We start from the raw sequence: 23,425 nt of genomic DNA, 5'->3' as shown, positions 1-23,425 counted from the left end.
ATTCCGAAGATTTCTCCGTTGTCTGGCAAATTTACTCAACTTTTTTGATCCTGCAGAATGCCCAGATTTTTGTATATGTACTTATAGAAATTGATAAAATTCTTAAAAAGTTTCAAGCCTTCATTCTCCAAGTTCAGTAGACCCTCTAGACCGCCGGTTCTCAACATGGGGTAAATGTATCCGTGGGGATACCTTTGTTGGTTCGGAAAAAATGCGTAATAGCGGATGTATTACAATTTCTATAAAAAACTTATTGATAAAGTTTCGATAATTGTTTAACTTTTTATTCTAAAACTTTATGTCGTACATAATAAACATGGTGGTTAATAAATCAAAGTTTAGTTAATCATGCCTACCACATCCAGCACATTGTATGAAGGACTTTAGGAAAAAGGTTAAAAGAAAAAAACGACGAAGGCACAACATTTGAAAATCTTTAATGTAATATATCCGATTGAGACAAAAAAAAAATGATGATTAATATATTAAGAATATGTTTCTAAACTAAAATCAATAATCTTAAGGTTTGGAAGCTTCCATTTGAGAGGCTTAAAGGACTTTTTTTTGAAACGCTCCGGTGCCAAGGGTTTGGAAGCCTGTTCAAAACGGCTCGTAAGACTGTATTACCGAAAAAAGAGTAAAAATTTTATTATTATAAAGCTTTCTGCTAAGTTTGGGGTGTATAATTGAAATGTACAAAAACAAAAAAAACAGCCACTTTTTTCTCATTCACGAGCAATGACGAAACAAACCACAGTGCGATACGGTTGAAGACCAGCTCAACTAGCTAAGAGCGTGATGTCTTGTTGGCACTGTCGGTGATGAAAAATTATGTTCCCTGACTGTCGCCATCAGTCATGCAACAACGGAGGCACCTTTCCCTGTAGGTGTACTAACGGCATTCTAGTCGGGTGAGAACCTGTCGAATTCGTGCCGCTTTTTTTTCTTGCTTCCTCATAGAATGCAGAGTAGATGAATGGAGTGCTTTCGAATTTATTCGATTTTTCTTTCGCGAGTTAACGGGAAGTGAAAAAAAGCCACCACGCGCGGGTGGGATACACTTTATTTCAGGGATGAGTCAAAGGTGAGGGCGGAAATATTTTATTCATACTTGACGATATTGCCTTCTCGTTCGACTGTTAACACACTTGCAGACACGGAAATTTTCACGCTTGCTGCCTCATTGTAGGTAAGTAAGTGATGAGAGTATTTGCTTTTTTTTCTTTTTTCAACTGTGTGCTTTTGTAAAGGTATCAAATGGCGGAGCATGACAAAAGGGATTTGGCGACTTTATTGCAAATAATATGTGCAAAAAAATCACTGAACATGTTTACGGATCAGATTGAATAGAGCCATTGAGTATATGAGTTTTGCATGTTATGAGCTGGAAATAATGTTGACACTGACGATGTTTATAAAGTCATCCATCAATGAAAATAGGTCACAATTGGTATACCAAGCCTTACTTGAATTAGATTAGCCCGTTGCTGAATCAGTGCATGATCAAATCTAGATTTAATTATTATCACTTTTTCTTTCTATACTTCAATCAGCAGCAAGCCTACATATGGCAACCTACTTCTTTTAATTCTCATGTCTTTCTATCTCACCCTCTTTGCATTTATCTCGTGGATATGAAGATATTTGGTTGAAATATATTAAGATCTCATTCAATAATATCTGTTTAAAGGAATTCCATTTTTTTCTGGCGAGCCTTCCAACTGAACTGGCCACCCTCCCAACGTTTCCATATTTGTTGGGCGATGGCGTTCGATTGCTCAGAATGAGCCTTACAAACTAAGCATTACATTATTTTTACTTAACCTTCTGACGGTGTTCAAAAAAACTTACGTTGTCTGTGCTCTGACCACAAATTGCTATATTTTTTTTATTGTTTGATTAATTTTAGCTTTTCTGGGCAATTTTGGAAGATGATTTTGTCATCTCTTAGGTCGTAACCTTAGATAGAATATAGATAGACGGGTTTTAGTCAAAAAGGGTACAAAAATAGAGATTCTTTATACTTATTTTGCTTATATCTGAAAATCCAACTCATTTTGAACTGCACTTTTTCAAAAAGGTTATGCAGGAAGGCGTGTGCTTTGACATGATGCATCGCACATAGGAGTAAATAAGCCAATTCTTGGCCAAAACTATTTTTGCGGTTATTTGGGCCTGATATTCTCAGGACGAAGTGATAATTGCCAATTATGCAGGAAAATGCAATTTTTGTCTAAATCTATCCACCTAACAATATAAAACCAGATAAAAATGTTAAAATACATATGTTTCCAAATAAAACCTCGCGTTTGATGGCTATTTTTCAAAGTAGCAAGAAACCCGTAGTTAAAGCTCTATCCTTAAATGGGTTTTCTTAAATTTACATAGGAAAACAAACATCTAACCTATTTTAACCCATGCACAAGCCCGAAAAGAAAAATGGTTGTATAAATCCGCATGCACAAAAGTAAACACTGTTTTTTAGCTTGAACACTCTTTTCTCCTTAACCTTAAAAATTCGGGTCTGAAAAGGTGAAGCCTGTAGTAAAAAATATAAATCACCTGTATTCTATATACCATGGCTTGAAACAACAACGATTACCATGTCCGAGTCGAAGCCCACAAAATATCTTAGCTAGCCATGACGAAACTATCATAATAAGGAACCGTTTATAAATTATGATCACTTCAATTTTCGGGTTCATCCTAAATCTAGGTTGTAACAGATTTCTCTACAATGCAGAATTTATAGATAAGCGATTTCAATATAAAAAATATATCAACGCAACTCATGGGAGACCCATTATTCTATTTGTGTCTTGACAAAATGCATGCTAAATAGCATGCTTTTTACTTTTTTTCCTGGATTCGTTATATGTGGTAATTTATGAACAAATGTTAAAATTTTGTTTTAAAATGATGAAAAATCGCATTTTATTCAAATAGCTCAGAATCTAATTTGCGGACGTTTGCGGACGGGTTTTCACGTGGAATGCTTAGTCCATATCTTGAAGTTAAAAAATAGTGATTTTCATGTGGTCATCACCTGAAGTATAGAATTTATAATTTGACTATAAACATGAACCAAATGGAGACATGCAACTATAATCTACTCATTGTGTACTAATAATAGCTTGTTGATAACATTTATGTTGAATAAAAATCAGATTTTCCAAATACTCCACAAATAAAGTAGATAAAATCCAATTGAATACCTCATTTTTAAGCCCTAATTATATTTTTCTTACAAAGTTTTGGGTCACTTCTGAAATAGCCATAGTATGCAGAATGTTTTTAAGTATTTAAAAAAAATATAAGAATATATAAATGTTGAAAAAAAAATTTGGGTTTTGTTCACGAATTTGTTCTAGCTACTCTGTGCATCGATTAGTTTAGAACTACATTGTAAATATTTTTCTTGATTGATGACTTGTGAGCTTTTTTTTGAATGGATGTTTAATTTTGATAGTCATAGTTAAGTTTGCTATTTTAAGATGTTTTTATGAGATATTGCGAATAAAGGATACGTCCGTGTCCTTATGGAATAGTGTGGGTTCAAGTCTCACCAGCAGCCGAATCTTTTTCGCAATATCTCATCAAAACACCTTAAAATGGCAAACTTAACTATGTGTATAAAAATTAAATATGTTTTCCAAAAATATTGTAAATATTCTTAGCGAAAAGGAAATTTACAAATAGGCGGCGCTAGTGCAATATTCTTGCATGTTTGAGATATTAATTTAATTGAGACAATTCTCGCTTAACTTTTCAAAAGGACCTAAGTAACATTTTTTGACCCTTCCTTCGGAAGTGTCTATAATTTCACTTTGTATGCGTTACGCAGGTGTGTTACGTATTGATCTATCAAGAAATCTCGTGAATTATTAAATAAAATGTATGGTATTTTAAACAAATACACTTTGACATTGAAAATATAATTATAACAAATAATATGACATGGAATTATGCCTATTTTTCTGATTTGTTTCAAAGAAACAAATGATTTTAATTTAGGAACATATAGAAGCATGTACAAAAAAATCTTCTCAGAAAAGCAAAAAACGTAAAAATTGAAAGGGATTTCAAAAATTTCTTCAGTGGAAGCTAGATAGCAAATGTGAGCATGTTTTGAGACACTAATAGATCACTTGTATGCATGTATGTGTGTGTATGTGTGCAAATTCTGAAATTTACTACCATAAAAATCTCACTCATTTGAACAAGTTTAGTATTACCAAATTAGGCATCCATAAGGCGAAATATATGTTATTATTGAACGCTATTGAGTTTCGTTCAGATCAATGACTAATTTAGTAAGTTCTGGATTAATTAATATCAAGGTCTCTGGAAACTACGAGTACATTATATGCAACCAGCGTTACGATAGTTACTAACCATGTCACAATAGTTATTCAATCCGACGAGCGCCTTATAGATAGGCAGCATGAAGCACAGCACGTTATCATTCGTTAAGTTGTCATTCAACCTGTGACATCCGCCTTTGGATAGGCAATTATTTTGTCAGCTTCACGGTAAATCACCGTGGGAAGCTGAGTAGTTTTATCTCGGTTTAAATACTGGAGTCTGAAAAAAAAAATCCTTATAACTAAAGCCCCAAACGCAATACAACGGAACGGCGACGGAAACGGAAAATTTGACAGTTAGCCCATATATTTTCTGTCAAATTTGCCGTTTCCGTCGCCGTTCCGTTGAATTGCGTTTGGGGCTTAAGGAAGGGTCAAAATCTCACTGTAGGTGGATTAATCTGGGTTTTTATGAATTATTTTGAGTACTGCAATCAGAAGCTTTCATATTGCTATGTTTGGATTTAGAAATTTGGAACATCGACGTTTGAATCTTTGTTTACAAAAGCAGATTTTGGGATGCTTCGAAAGATAATTTAATCAAACCCGTCAATTTGGCCATAGCGGATACCTCGCGTGGAGGGTTTCCGTAAAAAAGGGTACAAAATTGATGATTTTTCATGTTACTTATGTCTGAAAATCTTGACTATTTTGAACTAAGCCATGTCAAGAAAGTTGTGCTGGAAGGTGTATAATCCGACATAAAACATTGATTAGTTTAGAAGTTAGCCGCTAGGTGGGAGTATGACTGCGCAAGATATTCCGATATATGGAATATGAAGATGACGTCTTAAGCAAAGTTTGCCTGGTGGGAATGGATTATCTTGAAACGGAGAAAGTAATTGGAAGCTTAAAAATAGGCGGTGCTAGTATGCCAGGGGCCCTCCTTAGCCATGCGGTAAGATTCGCAGTTCCCCGGAACAAGTACAATGGCTTAAGCGCCACTCCCGAAGGAGACCATCTACCACGATGCTGGGTTGTCCAACCTGTGAGACCCTTTTGGGGAGAGTTCAAGTTTTCCCAAGCAATAATGGGAGTTGGCTGGCAGAGGAGTGCAAGGGACTCACCACTGGAAGGTCGAACAAAGGAAAACGTCTGTGTTTGGAATACTGATTTGCACCGACGAGGACAATATTGCCTTCGCGGCCGCTGTCATCACCAGACGCTTGATCCTAAAACACTTCGACCGATCTCGTTCGAATAAAAAACTATCCGTGGTTGGTTTCAGGGTCAACCTCCTCGGTAAATTAACCAGCAAAAAAAGCGTGAAGAGTCTTCTACCTTTACCTCATCAGAATTGGCCTCATCAGGCACTGTCCAGATACTTCCTTGCCGAAGTGTATTCGATTCACGATTCATTTTACAATACGCTTTATCTACTTCATCGACCTACTCTAATGGTTTTTTTTTTCAATCTAACTAACGTGAAGAAACTCATTCATTTTGGTTGACAGTGGGGGTGTGCAAATTAAATTTAACAGACTACCGACGAATGGGTGAACGATCGGTAGAGCTAAGCTAAGCTCACGGTTTGGCTATTTTACTTCATAGGAACTCGGCGTCGAATGGCCGTCGCCGCGTTCGAAACGTGGTTCTCTTACTCCTGCGGATATTGAGAAACGCTACGGCTGGCTCATGCGTACGTCGTCGCCGTTATTCGTCACGACGGGAACGCCTTCTATACTGGGGATGGCCGCCTCGAACAACGCGGTATGATTTCCGCAGGCGGTCATCTCTCTTCGGTGGCATAGTGGTACCGTGCACGCCTGGGTTTGAATTCGGCTCCGGGGAACTGTTTTTTCCGTGGTATCTCGTTTACAAACGTGTCGACGATAACTTGCTTGGTCGATTCCACGAGGTTGCCCCTCTATCGGTTGTTCTCGCCTTGCCTAGGGCGCGGCGTTTGCTGCCCTCTACGGCCGGCCACGTGTAACGCTGGGAAATGCCTCGAGGCTGGCGAGTGGGTCACTGACGGGGGTTGTGGTGTGACGGATCCAAAAACACCCGCTACCAATCTGTTAAAGACCATTCTATTGCATGACGATTAAGCTCTACTCTCATAGCACATTTTATGTCACACCAGAATTAGGGGAGAACGGTCCAAAATGCACCCATTAAGCTTTTTCGATGTTTCCGCCCATATAAACAAAAATACCCAAACATTTCAACGTATAGGTACAAAATTTACAAACCCAGCTACATTTCACAATGATCTCCTATTCAAAACAATAAGGTTTTCATGACTTTCTAACGCATTTAAAAAATGTTTTAAAAATAGGCCTGAGGCAAAACGCCCGAATGGTGGTCTAAAATGACTCAATTGCATGTAAAATGATGGTGAACGCATGGTTGTTTGTTATTTCTTAATGGATTGAACTTCAATCTTACGGATGTGGTGGAAGAATAGCAAATCGTTAAATTTTAGTGAATATGAAGGGATTTTGCAAAATTTTTCCAATGGAGCTCAATGATGGATAACTAATTATGAATTGGGATGGTAATATTCGTTTATAAATGTACTACAACAGTTTATATGAGTGATTTTATGAGTGAGGCCATTTTGCCCCAGGGGTGCATTTTGGACCGTTCTCCCCTACCTATAGCTTCCTAAGTCAATGCACGCACTACTCTACGCTACTTGCACACACTAACTTAATTAGTGAGATAGAAAACCTTCATGTTTTTCCTAATTCCACATCTGAGCTTCCCACCATGGTGCAGGAATAAACTAGGACAGCTTTCGCTCGCATCTTCCAAAGCCCAGATCGAAGTGAAAGAGTCAAGTTCAAGGCTCCTCAGATCTATGCGCAAGATTTCAGATCTCTGTCGCCGGAGATTACGCGGAAATCAACGACGTTGATTATTCGCAAAAAGTCCCCATCCCAAACACCTATTTCTTTCTTTTGTTGAGGATGCAATTTAATCATCTCCTAACATTTGGAGCCTATCTTCTATCACGCTTCTCAACCCGAATACCTACCTGGATACCTGGTTAGCTACAGCGTCGATACACCTATGCCTGGCGTATTGTAGAGCTCCATAATCGTCGATCTTAGGCGTTGTTCCTCTAGTTTTCCCAAACGTTTAGAGTGCCCAGGTCCGATTCCACCGCTTACAGTCAGCGTGTTCGTGGCCTTCCTCGAAGTCGCCGGTCCCTATCTGGTTCTCTGTTGAATATAGTTTTTGCTATTCTTTCTTTCTTCACGGGAAACGTCATTGTCACATGTCACAAGCGTTCCAAGGTAAACAAATTCTTCAACAACTTCAAACACATCTCCATCAAACACTACCTCAGCACCAACACCACTAGGTCTTCCCCTATCTCTACCTGCCACCATGTACTTTGTCTTGGTAGAGTTGTTGGTTAAGCCTATCCTCACCGTCTCCCTCTTCAGTGGGAAAAAGCCTCCACTACCGCTGTGCGATCGATTCCAATAAGGTCGATGTCGTCCGCAAAGCCCAGGAGCATATGCGACCGTGTGATGATAGTGCCGTTCCTCTGCACGCCAGATCTCCTAATAGCGCCTTCGAGTGCTATGTTAAGCAATAAATTCGAAAGGGCATCACCCTGCTTTAAGCCATCTAAGGTCACAAACGAGGTTGAAACTTCGTCTGCAATCCGAATACTTGATTTCGAGCCATCCAGCGTTGCACGTATAAGTCTAATCAGTTTGGCCGGAAAACAATGTTCGGATATTAATTGCCACAGCTCATTTATTTTCACTGAATCGTACGCTCCTTTGGAATCAATGAACAGATGTTGAGTCTGCAAGTTGTACTCCCGGAATTTATCGAGGATCATCCCCAGGCTAAACATCTGATCCGCCGTTGATTGGCCTTCACGAAAACCTGTCTGGTATTCGCCGACGAAGGACTCCTCAAGCGGTCTCAGTCAGGATACGCGACATAATTTTGTACGCCGAGTTCACTCTGTAATTGGCACACTCTAGGCTGTGCCCTTTCTTATAGATTGGGCATTTGAGGCCATCCAACCAGCCGACAGGCAATTCTTCATCCTCCCATATTGTCTGGATAATGTGGTGGATCGATTGATGCAGATGCTCACTTCCGTATTTGAAAAGCTCGACAGGGATATCGTCCTTCTCAGCAGCTTTACTGTTTTTCAGCTTGTTTAGAGCCTTCTTAACCTCGTCCAGCGTTGGTGGTTCCGACTATGTCCATCCTGCTCCTTAATACACCTTCATTTTCACCGTTCAACAAATCTTCGGACTACTCCTACCACCATAGTCTTGTCTGTCAGCAAATTTCCCTTTAGGTCATTGCACATGGCGGGCACTGGCGCAGTCTTATGCTGCGCGCCACTGACAGTTGCGTAAAACCTCCGCATATCGTTTCGATCCATTTCTACTGCACTTCAGCTATCACACTCTCTTCGTGTTGCCTTTTTTTCTGCGGTGGATACGTATCTCTTTTGCCCTTGCTACACTGTACCGCTCTCTGTTGGAATGGATACGAGCCACTAGCATTCGACTCCTAGCAACATTTTTCTCCTCCGTCACTCGCTGGCACTCCTCATCAAACCAATCATTTAATTGGCGTTGCTGTACAGTGCCTAACACTTCCTGCGCTGTTGTAGTCACAGCTTTGTGGATATTTTCCCACAATTTGTTTACGTCGCCAGATCCGATGGCTTGTCCTATCCGCTCGTCCAGCTTCTGGTGCTACTGTTCAGCAACTCATTCAACTGACAAGCGATGGATACTGAAACGCATCGTTCTGTTGATTCGTGAATTCGTGACGTGGAAAGTCGCACCCAAATTTAAGCAACTACAAGATAGTGTCCAATTCGATGTTCGGACCTCTGAAGGACCTTACATCTATAACATCCGAGAAATGTCGTCCGTCGACCAGCACGTGGTCTATCTGTGAGCAAGTGTCTCCACTCGGATGTTGCCAGGTGTGTTTGCGAATATTCTTACGTGCGAAGTAGGTACTGCTGATTGCCATCCCTCAAGCAGCAGCAAAGGTCACAAGTCTCAGACCATTATCGTTGGTAGCGGAATGAAGGCTTTCCGTACCAATGACAGGGCGAAAGAAACTTTTTCTTCGGATCTGCGTATTTGCATCTCCGATGACAATCTTTACATCGTGTGTTGGGCACTCTCCGTAGGCCTTATCAAGGCTCTCATAGAACTCATCCTTCACGTCATCAGGCTAATCGCTCATTGGGACATAGATGCTATCAGGCTGAAAAATTTGCCCTTCATTCTCAACACGCAAATGCGGTCGCTCATCGGCTTCCACCGGATAACACACTTCATCTGGTTCCCGATCACCATGAAGCCAACTCCTCGAACTGCTCTGTCACGGCCGCTATAGTACATGTGGTACTTGAATGAAGTGTTCGCTATGGGATCCACCAACCGGGATTCACGTTCTCCAGTTCTGGGCCACCGTATTTCCTGGATTGCTGCCATACTCACGCCGACCTTCTGCAGCTCAAAAGCCAGGAGCCCAACACTTGCGGGTTCATTCAAAGTTCTCACGTTCCAACATCCGACTTTCCAATCGTTGTCCTTTTTTCGTTGCCGGGTCTGTTACCGATTAACCTTCGGGGACTCGCGCCGTTGTAAAAAGTACAACAGGTTCGAAAAAGCACGCTTCTCGTTCACAACGCATGCGGGGCTACGTGAGCGGTCCAGGATGTCGGCATACGACCATAGTTCCCACCGGGGTTGGTTACACGATTTTCTCTAAAGTTGCTCGTATCCCGGTCAGCGCCTCGAGGGGGTAGGAGTTACTGGGTAAGAGGCTGAGTACCGCAAAATGGGATCTATTTTATTCCTTCCACCAATGGTTACCAGTGGTACCAATGGTTCGTTTTACCCAGCATTTGCCATGCCTTCCTAACCCGAATATGTAATAATTTAAAATAGCTGGAGTCAACGATACTTGAACACAGATCGTGGCCCGGTTCCGCATTGCTGAAGGCTTTATATTTTGCGCTAGACTTCAACCATGAACTCATTTATTTCGTGGCTGCCGCTAATGAACCTCGTAAATTCATGATTTTATGAACTTTGACACTTCACGTACGTGGATAAACGAATTCAACAAAATGACCCTCCACGTGAGTGGTCTGTAAACAAGGGGTAGTTCAATTACAAATTAGTATTTTGTACAACTTTAAATCCAAATATTCGTGGTACTGCCACAAGAAGAAAAAGTGTGTTTGCAAGATTCTTGTAGGTGTGAAATATTGCTCGAGCTTGAGATCCTTTGTACCTACCTACCGTAAGGTTATGGTCAGCAAAGTTGGTCAGGATTTCAAAAGCGCCGAAGGCGAGAGCCAGAGGCAGAAACCCCAATGAAAACGAATGTTCTTCGGGGCCATCCAGAAACCACGTGGTCATATTTTTGAAGATTTTCAACCCCCCCTCCCCCCATGTGGCTTATCGTGGTCATTTGGCAGACCGCCCCCCTCCCCCCCTATGACCACGTGGTTTTTTCTCAAGTGCAAAAATAAAAAAAAAAACCTTATGCAACTAAAACATATGGTTAAACCGATCAATTTTGAAGATGGACAATTTCAACTGATTCAAAATCAAACTAAACCCAGCATGGAAATTATAAATTAATATTAATATTTTTTATTTTTTTCTATCTGTGATTTTTTTTTTAAATAATTGTAAAGTTCATCACTGAATTTCCCTATAGATTCCTAAGAGTATTTGGGACCTTCCGTAGCTCTGGAGGTACTGGAAATTCTTAAGATATATTAACCTCAGCGAAGCATCTGAACTGAACTCCTACAACAAAAAGATTACCTATCAGAGAATCACAAAGTTAATATGTAATCTTAGAGATGCAAATAAAACCTCCTACTGTTGTTTCTTTTGAGTTTCTTTCTTTTGAGAATCATCAAATTAGTTTACATTCCAATATTAACAGGTATTAACAGGTTTCAATATAAATTAGAAAAAAAAAATCCAGCTTACTTTTTTTACAGAATCTCTGAAGATTTTTTTTCAAAACCCTGGGCAACTTTAATGAATCTTCAAGGGAAATTCTTCTAAATTTCCAATGGAATTTTTTTTTCGTTTTCCAAAAGAAATTCTTAGACATTTTCAGCAGTTTTTTTAATTTCCAAAACAAATTATTCGGAATATGCCAAAATATTTCCGATGGAAATTCCTAAGATTTCCCAGTAGAAAATCGAAAAAAGTTCATCTGAAACACCAATAATGAATTTCCCGAGTGAAAATAACGGAAAAATTGTACTTTTGAAGGAATTCCTTAAAAAATTAAATCAAAATTTTAAAGATTTTCTGATGTGAAAATTCCTTGAAATTTGTAAATCATTTCCTTGCATCTTTGCATGGTAAAGATTTAAAGCAATGTTTAGCTGAACCTACAAAGAAATCAAAATGACTTCCCGAAGAAGAATGAATTCCAAATTTAGGAAGAATTTATGGTACAAATTAAAAAAAACAAGTATCTCGAGAATTCTAAAGATTTATTTTTTGAAAATCCAAAGAATTTTTTGAAGATAATCCATAGACTCTTCCGTGGAAATTCTAAAAAATAATTGGAAAGTTTTAAAAAATGTGATAGAATTCACAAAGAGCGTGAAAAAGTATTTCGAAAAATTTTCATTTCAAAATTCCAAATTTGAAAAAAAAACAAAAAATCAACGGAAATATCAAAGTGTTTCATGTGCCATTGGCTGTTTAATATCTTTCGGATATTTGAAAAAAATAGAAGTCTTCTTCTTCTTCTATGGCTCCATATTCCAACTGGAAGTTGGTCTGCTTTTCAACTTAGTATATTCTATTAGCATTTCCTTAGTTATAAATTGAAAGCTATATATCTTGTGTATCTAGTACGATGGATACACTATACCTAGGATGTCGAGAATGTTTCCCACCCGAACACATCCTAGACAGGAACGAGAATCGAACTCGTCATCTCCGGGTTGCAACCCTACGCCTTTGCTCGGAAAGCTAACTGTAGACTGAACATTTTGAAGCGCACTCCTTAAAATGTTCGTTAAAATGATTTGAAAATAAAGAAGAATTTCTGGTGAAGATTCGAAAGAACTTGTCGTAGAAAATTTGATTAGAATGTAAAGAAAATATATGAAAATTTGAACTTTTTTTTTTCACCGAAAATTATATGTATTTCTCACGGGACTGTTTTGAATTTTCAGACAAAATTCACATGGACTTTTTTTTCGGAGTTTTAAGGAAATTTTTCCGCAATTTACACTGGAGATGTTTCATTTTTTTTCATTAACAATTTGTAGCAGACTTTTCAAGCAAAATTTTTCAAAGAGAATTGTTCAAAAATCATTCTGAATGCCAGCACTTTATCAGGATTATATGAAGTAACGAATTAATGCTTAACGACTGTGGATATATAACGGAAACGTGTAGTTTTCGGCTGTTGCAGTCTTGTAACGCAGCAAAAACAAGTTTACTTCTGCATCCGACGGTTTCGGTAATTTATTTTACCTTTACAAAAAAACAATTTTCCAATCCTTGAAAAACTCAAAGGTGCAGCCCAATCGGGTTGTACGCAAAGGTGACGTAGGACTACGTAGCTATTCGAAAATGATGGTATTTGCCATAATAATTTGTCTCGTTTTATTAACATTGAGCAAACTGCTCGGAGGCCAACTCAATCAAGAAGTCAATTAGTTGTTCCCAGTTGGATGGACTTTGAGTCTCTAACCGTGGAATTAACATGACTCATCGGCCGCTAAAGCCACTCGACTGGCTTTCAGTCGGGGACATCACAATCCTTACTTTGCCACGTACGCTTACATCGCGGGCGAAAATCAAACGTTGCAAATCAATATATTTCCGTTTGGTTTCACGCCACTGCTTATTTCTCCTTTATTTCATCAATTTTTGAGGATGATGTCCTCCAAAAAGGCCTTTATTCAAAAGGTTGATCCGACAATCCGATATGAACTTTCTTCAAAGTGCAAAACTCAATCGCAACTAGCAAATTTGATAGCGCATCGGAGGGAGATGATGCAGTAAATTTGAATGGATGGAATCACTAACAGCAACCAAGCTACCACGCCTAACCCGATCCCACCGAAACAATTCATTTTCGCAATAACCTCTTTCGTATCATAAAATGTTAGTCCTGAGAAGAACCATTTTTCATTTCCCAATGCGACTTTCTAATAACTAACTGCATCCAAACGCTTGCCGGCACCTTGCGTTGAAACTGTCCGACCGCCACCTGATGATTTTTTGCTCAGCCTCCAAAATTTGGAATAAATTGCCACTGCCACCCCACGCCTTCGTGCTGCTGTGTCCGCTCCGCTGCATTAAATGTCGTACCGCTCTTTGTGGAATCCCGATCAAAATGGCTCGCGCGTGCTGAACAGCAGATTTCTTGTATTTAATAAATTAAACCCGTAAGCCCCGCCTCTTTGTGAGCTGATATGGGTGTTAATGTAATGTGCACTCATAACGATTAATGAAGTGGCGGGGCTAACGGAATTACTTCATTAGATATAAGAAAGCTGCTGTTTCGGCGCGCGCGAGCCATTTCGATCGGGATTCCGCAGACAACGGACCGTTCGGAGAATGACAAATTCTAAGAATCCTATGAAATTTTCTCGCAATATTCTGAATTTGGTTATGAGATCAATCGTAAATAGCGAATTTGATAGCGCGTCGGAGGGAGATGATGTAGTGAATTTTAATGGATGGGATCACTAACAGCAACCAAGCTACCACGCCTAACCCGATGCCACCGAAACAGTCCATTTTCGCAATAAACTCTTTCTTTTCATAAAATGTTGGTCCTGAGAAGAACCAATTTTCTTTTCCCAATTCCCATTCCAAATACTAACTGCATCCAATTGCTTGTCGACACATTGCGTTGCAACTGTCCGACCGCCACATGATGATTCAGCATTGCCACACTGCCACCCACTTCGTGCTGCTGTGTCCGCTCCGCTGCATTGAATGTCAAACCGCTCTTTGTGGAATCCCGATCAAAATGGCTCGCGCGCGCCGAACAGCAGCTTTCTTGTATTTAATAAATTAAGCCCGTAAGCCCCGCCTCTTTATGAGCTGATATGGTTGTAAATATAGTGTGCACTCTTCTTCTTCTTCTTCTTATTGGCATTACATTTCCACACTGGGACAGAGCCGCCTCGCAGCTTAGTGTTCATTAAGCACTTCCACAGTTATTAACTGCGAGGTTTCTAAGCCAGGTTACCATTTTTGCATTCGTACATCATGAGGCTAGCACGATGATACTTTTATGCCCAGGAAAGTCGAGACAATTTCTAATCCGAAAATTGCCTAGACCGGCACCGGGAATCGAACCCAGCCACCCTCAGCATGGTCTTGCTTTGTAGCCGCGCGTCTTACCGCACGGCTAAGGAGGGCACCTAAGTGTGCTCTCATAACGATTAATGAAGGGGCGAAACTAATGAAATTACTTCATTAGATATAAGAAAGCTGCTTTTCGGCGCGCGCGAGCCATTTCGATCGGGGTTCCGCAGACAACGGACCGTTCGGAGAATGACAAATTCTAAGAATCCTATTAAATTTTCTCGCAAGATTCTGAATTTGGTTATGAGATGTTGTTTATCTAAGATGCGTATTGTTGCGAGGAGTGACAACAGAAATTTGAATCAAGACGAAGTTTCTTCATATTACCAAACATTATCTCTTGACATCTGTCTGTCCAAGCGACGTTTACTAATGGATAGTTGCTGTAGGTAGATAGTTTTCACAAAGGTGGCGTCTTCATGGTTTTTATACAAAAGAAAGTTGATCGGAAATAAACTTTCTTCAAAGTTCAAAACTCAATCGTAAATAGCGAATTTGATAGCGCGTCGGAGGGATACGATGTAGTGAATTTTAATGGATGGGATCACTAACAGCGACTAAGCTACCACGCCAAACCCGATGCCACCGAAACAGTCCATTTTCGCAATTAACTCTTTCTTTTCGTAAAATGTTGGTCCTGAGAAGAACCAATTCTCTTTTCCCAATTCCCATTCCAATAACTAACTGCATCCAATCCAATCGTGTAAATTTGCAGCATTGCCACACTGCCTCCCACTTCGTGCTGCTGTATCCGCTTCGCTGCATCAAATGTCGAACCGCCTTCTGTGGAATTCCGATCAAAATGGCTCGCGCGCGGCGAACAGCAGCTTTCTTGTATTTAATAAAATAAACCCGTAAACCCCGCCCCTTTGTGAGCTGATATAGTGTAAATATAATGTGCACTCATAACGATTAATGAAGGGGCGGGACTAATGAAATTACTTCATTAGATATAAGAAAGCTGCTTTTCGGCGCGCGCGAGCCATTTCGATAGGGATTCCGCAGACAACGGACTGTTCGGAGAATAACAAATTCTAAGAACCCTATTAAATTTTCTCGCAAGATTCTGAATTTGGTTATGAGATCAATCGTAAATGACGAATTTGATAGCGCGTCGGAGGGAGATGATGTAGTGAATTTTAATGAATGGGATCACTAACAGCAACCAAGCTACCACGCCAAACCCAATGCCACCGAAACAGTCCATTTTCGCAATTAACTCTTCCTTTTCGTAAAATGTTGGTCCTGAGAAGAACCAATTTTCTTTTCCCAATTCATATTCCAATCACTAACTGCATCCAATCGCTTGTGTAAATTTCCAGCATTGCCACACTGCCTCCCACTTCGTGCTGCTGTGTCCGCTTCGCTGCATCGAATGTTGAACCGCCTTCTGTGGAATTCCGATCAAAATGGCTCGCGCGCGCCGAACAGCAGCTTTCTTGTATTTAATAAATTAAACCCGTAAGCCCCGCCCCTTTGTGAGCTGATATGGTGTAAATATAAGGTGCACTCATAACGATTAATGAAGGGGCGGGGCTAATGAAATTACTTCGTTAGATATAAGAAAGCTGCTTTTCGGCGCGCGCGAGCCATTTCGATCGGGATTCCGCAGACAACGGACCGTTCGGAGAATGACAAATTCTAAGAATCCTATTAAATTTTCTCGCAAGATTCTGAATTTTGTTATGAGATGTTGTTTATCTAAGATGCGTATTGTTGCGAGGAATGACAACAGAAATTTGACTCAAGACGAAGTTTCTTCATATTACCAAACATTATCTTTTGACATCTGTCTGTCCAAGCGACGTTCACTAATAGGTAGTTGCTGTAAGTAGATAGTTTTAACAAAGGTGGCGGCTTCATGGATTTTATACAAAAGAAAGTTGATTCGAAATAAACTTTCTTCAAAGTTCAAATCTCAATCGTAAATAGCGAATTTGATAGCGCGTCGGAGGGAGATGATGTAGAAAATTTTAATGGATGGAATCACTAACAGCAACCAAGCTACCACGCCAAACCCGATGCTACCGAAACAGTCCATTTTCGCAATTAACTCTTTCTTTTCGTAAAATGTTGGTCCTGAGAAGAACCAATTTTCTTTTCCCAATGTTCCTTTCCAACTAACTGACACCACAATTTGTAATAAATTTTCAGCATCGGCACTGGCGGTGCGGGATCGCCACAGTGCTATTTTTATGGTCAACCTTTTCTTCATATGAAATTCTGGTTCGTTGAGGTTGAATGATCTGCAGCAACACATCGAGCACCACCACTTATGCGATGGATTTTCTTTGAAAATGTTATTAGCGCCTCCGTGATGCTGTGTCTGCTCCGCTACGATCGCTTTGATGCGTCTGCTATGCGTAAAATCTTGTTCAAACTGAGGATTAGATCCAAACCCGCAAGTGATTGATTTTTGATGTCTGTGCTAGTGATGCATGTACGTGATTGGTTAGTTTACCTATTTCCAAACTTTTTATGAATTTTCGATAATAAATAGTTAAAATCAGTATTTTCAAATAAATTCAAAGAAGCGTTGACTCATCCTTGATCGAATGGTCCAAAAAAATTGAAAATCCATCGAGAAACGGCTTAGATATTAAAGTTTAAAGTCTATCATATTTTCGTGACGGTCCCCGATTTTCGCAATCGTAAAGTGTACCCCAATATAGAAAACACAGACGTAGTCCTACGTCAAAAGGTAAAATAAATTACCGAAACCGTCGGATGCAGAAGTAAACTTGTTTTTGCTGCGTTACAAGACTGCAACAGCCGAAAACTACAGGTTTTCGTTATATGAAGTAATGTCAAAGTTTTTACAGGAAATTTCTTTACTGGATTTTTCCTGAATATCCACAAGAAATTCTTTTGAAGTTTTTTTTTTGGATTATTGTAAAAACATGAATATTTTTCAAATTTGTAGCTGCAGTCCGCTGATGCAAAAGTGTCGGCGGCGTGATGCCAAAAACCATCTGCGGCGGTGGCGTGGCGCGGCGGATTTTTTTTATATTTTCTCATTTTTCCTTTCCAAATTTTTGTTGTGGAAATTGAGACTGTATCACAACCTGTTTTTTCGTTTATTTTTCATGGAAAAAGGATCTAAGGCTAAGATGGTCAAATAGCGCATATATGCATCGGCGTTACGACCGACGCTGCGTTACCGGTTTTTCTCGATGCACACCTGCGTCTTTTTAACGCTGAGTTGAAAAGACGCTACGTGGGCATCGTCCCTAAGATGCGCTTTGCGTTTAATGATTAAATCATTAAATTTTAATGATTTGTATTTTTTACACCGCTATTGTTATTCACCAAAATTTTTTCGTGTAAAAAAACCACGTGATTCGAGAGCAACACCCCCCTCTCCCCATGTGGCTTATCGTGGTCATTTTACAAACCCCCCCCTCCCCCCATATATGACCACGTGGTTTCTGGACGGCCCCTTCCCTACAAGAGAGGGCAATGTTATTGTCTTTGGCCATGGCTCAACTTTACATTCGCTGCCTGCGTTACGCTGAACCCAAATAGCATATATCAAGCTCTATCTGGAATAAGGGCGAATGTCGCAAGAGAGAATTCTCTTCGCCGACTTCCCCTCTTTTAAATTAAAGTGACAAGCAGATGATTTCGTTGCGGTTTTTCCCCTCAGAACGAAAGAAAACAATGAAAACTTGCATTTTGAGGTGATAAACCGCGATGAAATTCTCTGCTTGTCACTTTTATTTAAAAGAGGGGAAGTCGACGAAGAGAATCCTCTCTTGCGACATTCGCCCTTTTACTAGATAGAGCTTGATATGTGTAATGTGTGTACAGCTCGTTCGATATGATGTTCCGTAACTTCTGGATAATTGCTCAGCATACCAATCTCTAGCAAAATTCCAATCGGACCTATGGAAATGAATTACTAGGTATACTGTGTGTAATTAGTAGATTGCATATACAATAACAAACACTGAATCGAGAACGGTTTTCCACCGAAATATTGCTTGAATAACGGGTGTGTTGCCTGTCTCAAAATCGAATGTGAGAAACATTTCGAAGAAAGGAAATTGAAAGCGCCTTAAGTTTTCCTTTTTCCAAACCTACCTTGAAGGAAGACTAAGTCTTGTTGCAATGACTATCGAGACCGTTGGGATGCATTCATTTGCACAAAGGTAGGAAACCTTTCAATGTAGGGATGCCACCACTGCTGCAGCTTGTGGTTTCACAATACGGTGGCCACTGCGCATGGAAGCATTTCAAAACCAAACATTCATTATACCATTGGTTAAATGGACGCATCAAACATTTGGCTAGAGATACGTTCTCCTGTGCTGTGGAAATTGTGTTGCTATGAAGAGAAATGGTGCAAGGTGATTGCAGTACACTGAATTTGGTTTTTACACGTTTCGCGTAAATCCCAAAAATCCCGTGAAAAACGACAAACTTCGCGTAAAAATAGTCGAATAAAAAATGATCCGCGTTAAAAGCAACCCCATCGTAGGGTATTAGGATTCAGTTTTCTTCTCCCGTTCTCCCGTTGGGATAGATCTGCAATAGGAAAATCAAGTGCACAATAACAGCACTAATTTTTAATCGCAGGTAAAAACAAATATTACGAGGATGGTTGATCTATAAATTTGAAAAGTTATATAAATAAAATAAATTTATTAACAAATACGACAGATGAAATAACTAAAAAGGAAAAATAGTTCCTTTTATGAAGAGCTTCGAAATCACGAACCTTACTTGAAAATACTAAATGAAAACCAATATTGGAATGGAACTCCATCTGTGATGTTCCAGTTTACCTCTCAAACTCATGTTCATCTTTTCTCTAATTTAAAGGTGTACCTATCCAACTTTCAGAAAACAGAACGGAATAATAAAAAAACAGATAATGGAATGCTTTCGGTTTTCTATTATCCGTTCGGTGCGAACTGTCAAACTCCTTTGCAAACTTCTGCGCCCAGCATCGTGCATTGCTTTGCCCGGCACTTATTCAATGCGATGGCACCCGCATAATTTCGATTTAATCAGCCTGAATTCCACTGCGATAAATAATGGCGCACAACAACATCGTACAAAAGAAGTCGGAACAAATCGAAGGAAAAATTTCTTCAGAAAAATTTGGAAGCATTTCGCTTCAACGTAGGGGAATGTTGGTCGAAATGCGTGTGTCCCAAGTAATAAATTTATGATAAGTCATAGAGCAGTTCTTCAGTTTTTAGTTTTCTTCAAATGCGATATATGATCAAGTTAATTAGAACAGAAACTTGCGTTTCCATAGATCGTTCACAAATGGATCACCAGTTAGCATTGCAAGCAAAGCACATGATTGCCTATTCGCACTTCTGAGTAATATTTGTTTCAATACAGAACAGATTTTCCTTGCATTTCAGATTATTAAAAATTCAAGCAATTTTAAGGACTCCCCACACCATCCTCCCCTACCATTTTTACCTGTTCCATCTACTTTGCCTGACATCGAATCAACGATTCAATAAAGAGATCCGAGAGGACTTGGAAAAGTTTTGCTCGTCCCGTTGTCGGTATCGTGCACTATAGAAGGACGTCTCTGTCACTCAATCGAATGATGATTGACAAAGGCATTCCACGGAAATGTGACCTTTCAATTCAATGAAATGTCCATGTTTCGTATGCACTTAAAGCGTCTCAAACCGTGATCATTGGTGAACCTTATTATTATTTAACGAGCAAGATTGTCTCACTTCATTAAAATTGAGTGTATTGCTACTACTTGTCCCTAGAAAAGATCCTTCAGCTTGTTCGCTGTTATTATTTTTACGCAAACTTTGCCGTCTTGGCATCTTTTCCATTATAATGATTCATCTCTTGCGATTTGCTTGACAGCATTCTATTGACGACAAGAGGCGAGATGTTGCTCCTGTCTTATAACCTGTTGAAATTAATTGGACTGCAAAAACAATACAAAATAGCTGAATCTCAATGTTTTGGATCACAGACTACCCGCATAATTATACACGTCATTATTGTTGATCTTTTACTTATTGGCGGCTATGGTCAAAATTATCGTAATTAATCGTAAACATTATCAATATTAAAAATAATACGTGAATAAAAGCAATAGCAATATTTCATTCCATCCAAGTTCAAATTGCCAAACCAGTGCTTCATATTATTTAAGTTTTACCCAAAAATAATGTCTTCATCCATCTACGGACTGGCAACCTTAAGCATTTCCTCACAAGGCTAACTCGCGACCCCAACTTTCTTATATTTAGTATTTGATATATCAGTTTATATTTGAGGTTATGGCTTTCAGTCTTCTTATGCTCAAAAACGGGTTTTACGTTTCTATCCGACGTTTCGGTTACATATATTGTACCTTTATCAAGGAGTTAACTAAGTCCCGTTTTATAGAATAGAATAGAAGTGGCGCTAAAAAAAGTACTACACGATAGTTCCTGGTGCCCGGATAAATTCAAATTTCACAGCCCCTACCGAAAAATAGAGGGGTCGATTTAACATAAAGTTGTGACAAAACGTTCTATGCTAAGACAATGTAACAATAAAACGGGACTTAGTATACTCCTTGATAAAGGTACAATATATGTAACCGAAACGTCGGATAAAAACGTAAAACCCGTTTTTGAGCATAAGAAGACTGAAAGCCATAACCTCAAATATCACCATCATAGTCGATCTCTCCTAGAAAATATATCAATTTACTTAGAATTTTAGCAAGAACGAGACACTATTTACAGTTCGTGAAAACTTGAATATGTCGCTAGTCTAAATTCTTTCTATGGGCTTCCATTATTATGCTCAGTTATAGGATATGTACCGTCTCATAACTCTACCCACCCAGAATCCCATCTAGAGAATTATTTGTCTGCTGTATCTATCCTTAATTTAGCGTCACACGTTATCCTACCTTGATTAACCCCCGCAGCAAGTTCACACCTCTTTTCAGTATGACAGCCCCACCGTAAAAATTATACACGATTGCTTCCATATCACCAACAGTGCTGTCGTCAAAGATGACATCCATCCAGCCAGCCAGACCCGGGGGCTTTGGGTACCGTTTCGTGTCACAAAGTGGATAGACTGTCGCCATTGGTACCCATCGTAAATACATGAACTCGTTACCATATCAGATCGCAAGACGGATCTGAATAGCACCGAGCTGTAGTTTTTTTCCTCTCTACTTGGTGAGCTTCCCACCGACTTGATGGTTTTTGTTTCCACTGTCTATTCAAAAGACACACGTTCCGTCCGCATACAAGAATAACCGCTCGCGGGCTTAGTTTACAGTTTCGTTTGTATGACAGTAGTCAGGTGATGAGGAAGATGGCCATAGGCGACATTAGGCTATCGTTGGACCCATTACGGTAAGGTTACGGTCATTAGCACAACCTGTGAAGGGTATAAAAAACGATGGGTATTTTCATTCCCAAGTAATTGTTATGATTCTTTTGGTCAGAGATGGCCTGCATCCATCCCAAATATAAATGTTTGGCAAATACGCATATGTTAGATTTCAAAGCTTTGTGTCACAAAAAATGCATTTAGGGAAGAATACTTGAGTACCAAGCTTCTCCTTGTTATTTGAAAAGTTGATGAAGATTCCTTGTAGGTATGTGAGCTGACAACAACCTCATGTAGACTGATAATGTGTCTTATTTTTGATCATCAGGCCCGTTGCTGCCAAGCGGAATCAATGTTGGAATAAAATGAGGTTCAGTTTTTTAAACTAAAACTTTTGAGAATTTCCTGCTTATAATAAGCTGAAAGATGGTGTATGACGTATCGGGTACAGCTGATGCTGGTCTTCATTAGTACGATTGTAGTTTCTCCTGGTAAGAAGATACCAATTTACCGATAAACCGACATAGAACCACCAACGAGTACTGGTTCGAGCTGAGTTGATCAAGAAGATTTTATGCACTGTATGGGAACCGGAAAAACGCTACCCGTAACGCTGGGTAGACACCTTTACGTGGTGTGTTACGGGGTAAGTTCTACCATGGTCACATTGCCAGCTACAGGCACATCCTGGCCCAACAAATACCTTCCCAATATCCAACTCCGTGGTACTTTTTCCTTCTCTCCCTAGTAACGGTACAGATAAGCGTGGCCAGGAATAGTTATTCTAATGATTTTGTCATTTTTGTCATAGATTGAAATTGAGGACTACACCCACCTTGATTTCTGATAGCAATCTAGACAGAGATTTCAAAGGAAACATGAGTATCACTAGTTTCCAGTCCACGAAATGATTTATAGTAATTTATTTATTTTCCATATTTCATTATAACTAATTTTTCATATTTCATTATATTTATTTTTCATATTTTCACATTTTAATTTTTTAAGTTTCCATATTTTTATAATTTTATATTTTTACATTTTTATTATTTTTTTTAGTTACGTATTTCACACTTTCCTAATCTTACACTTTCATGTTTTATTATTTTTATGTCTTTAAATTTTCATATTATTTTGTTTTTATATTTTTATATTTTCATATTTCTTTAAATTTTACATTACACTTTCTTATTTGATATTTTATGTTTTAATATTTTTAAACTATTAAATTTAATATTTTTGTATTTTCAGATTTATATAATTTCATGTTATTACACTTTCATATTATAATATTTTTATATTATCATATTTTCCATATTATATTTTTCCTATTTTTATACTTTTATATGCTCACATTATGATGCATTTATATTTTTATATTCTCATACTTTCACATTTGTTATACTT

The sequence above is a fragment of the Armigeres subalbatus genome, chromosome 2 (assembly GCF_024139115.2).
Source record: "Armigeres subalbatus isolate Guangzhou_Male chromosome 2, GZ_Asu_2, whole genome shotgun sequence".
Classification (NCBI taxonomy): domain Eukaryota; kingdom Metazoa; phylum Arthropoda; class Insecta; order Diptera; family Culicidae; genus Armigeres; species Armigeres subalbatus.
This window is presented reverse-complemented; position numbering follows the sequence as displayed.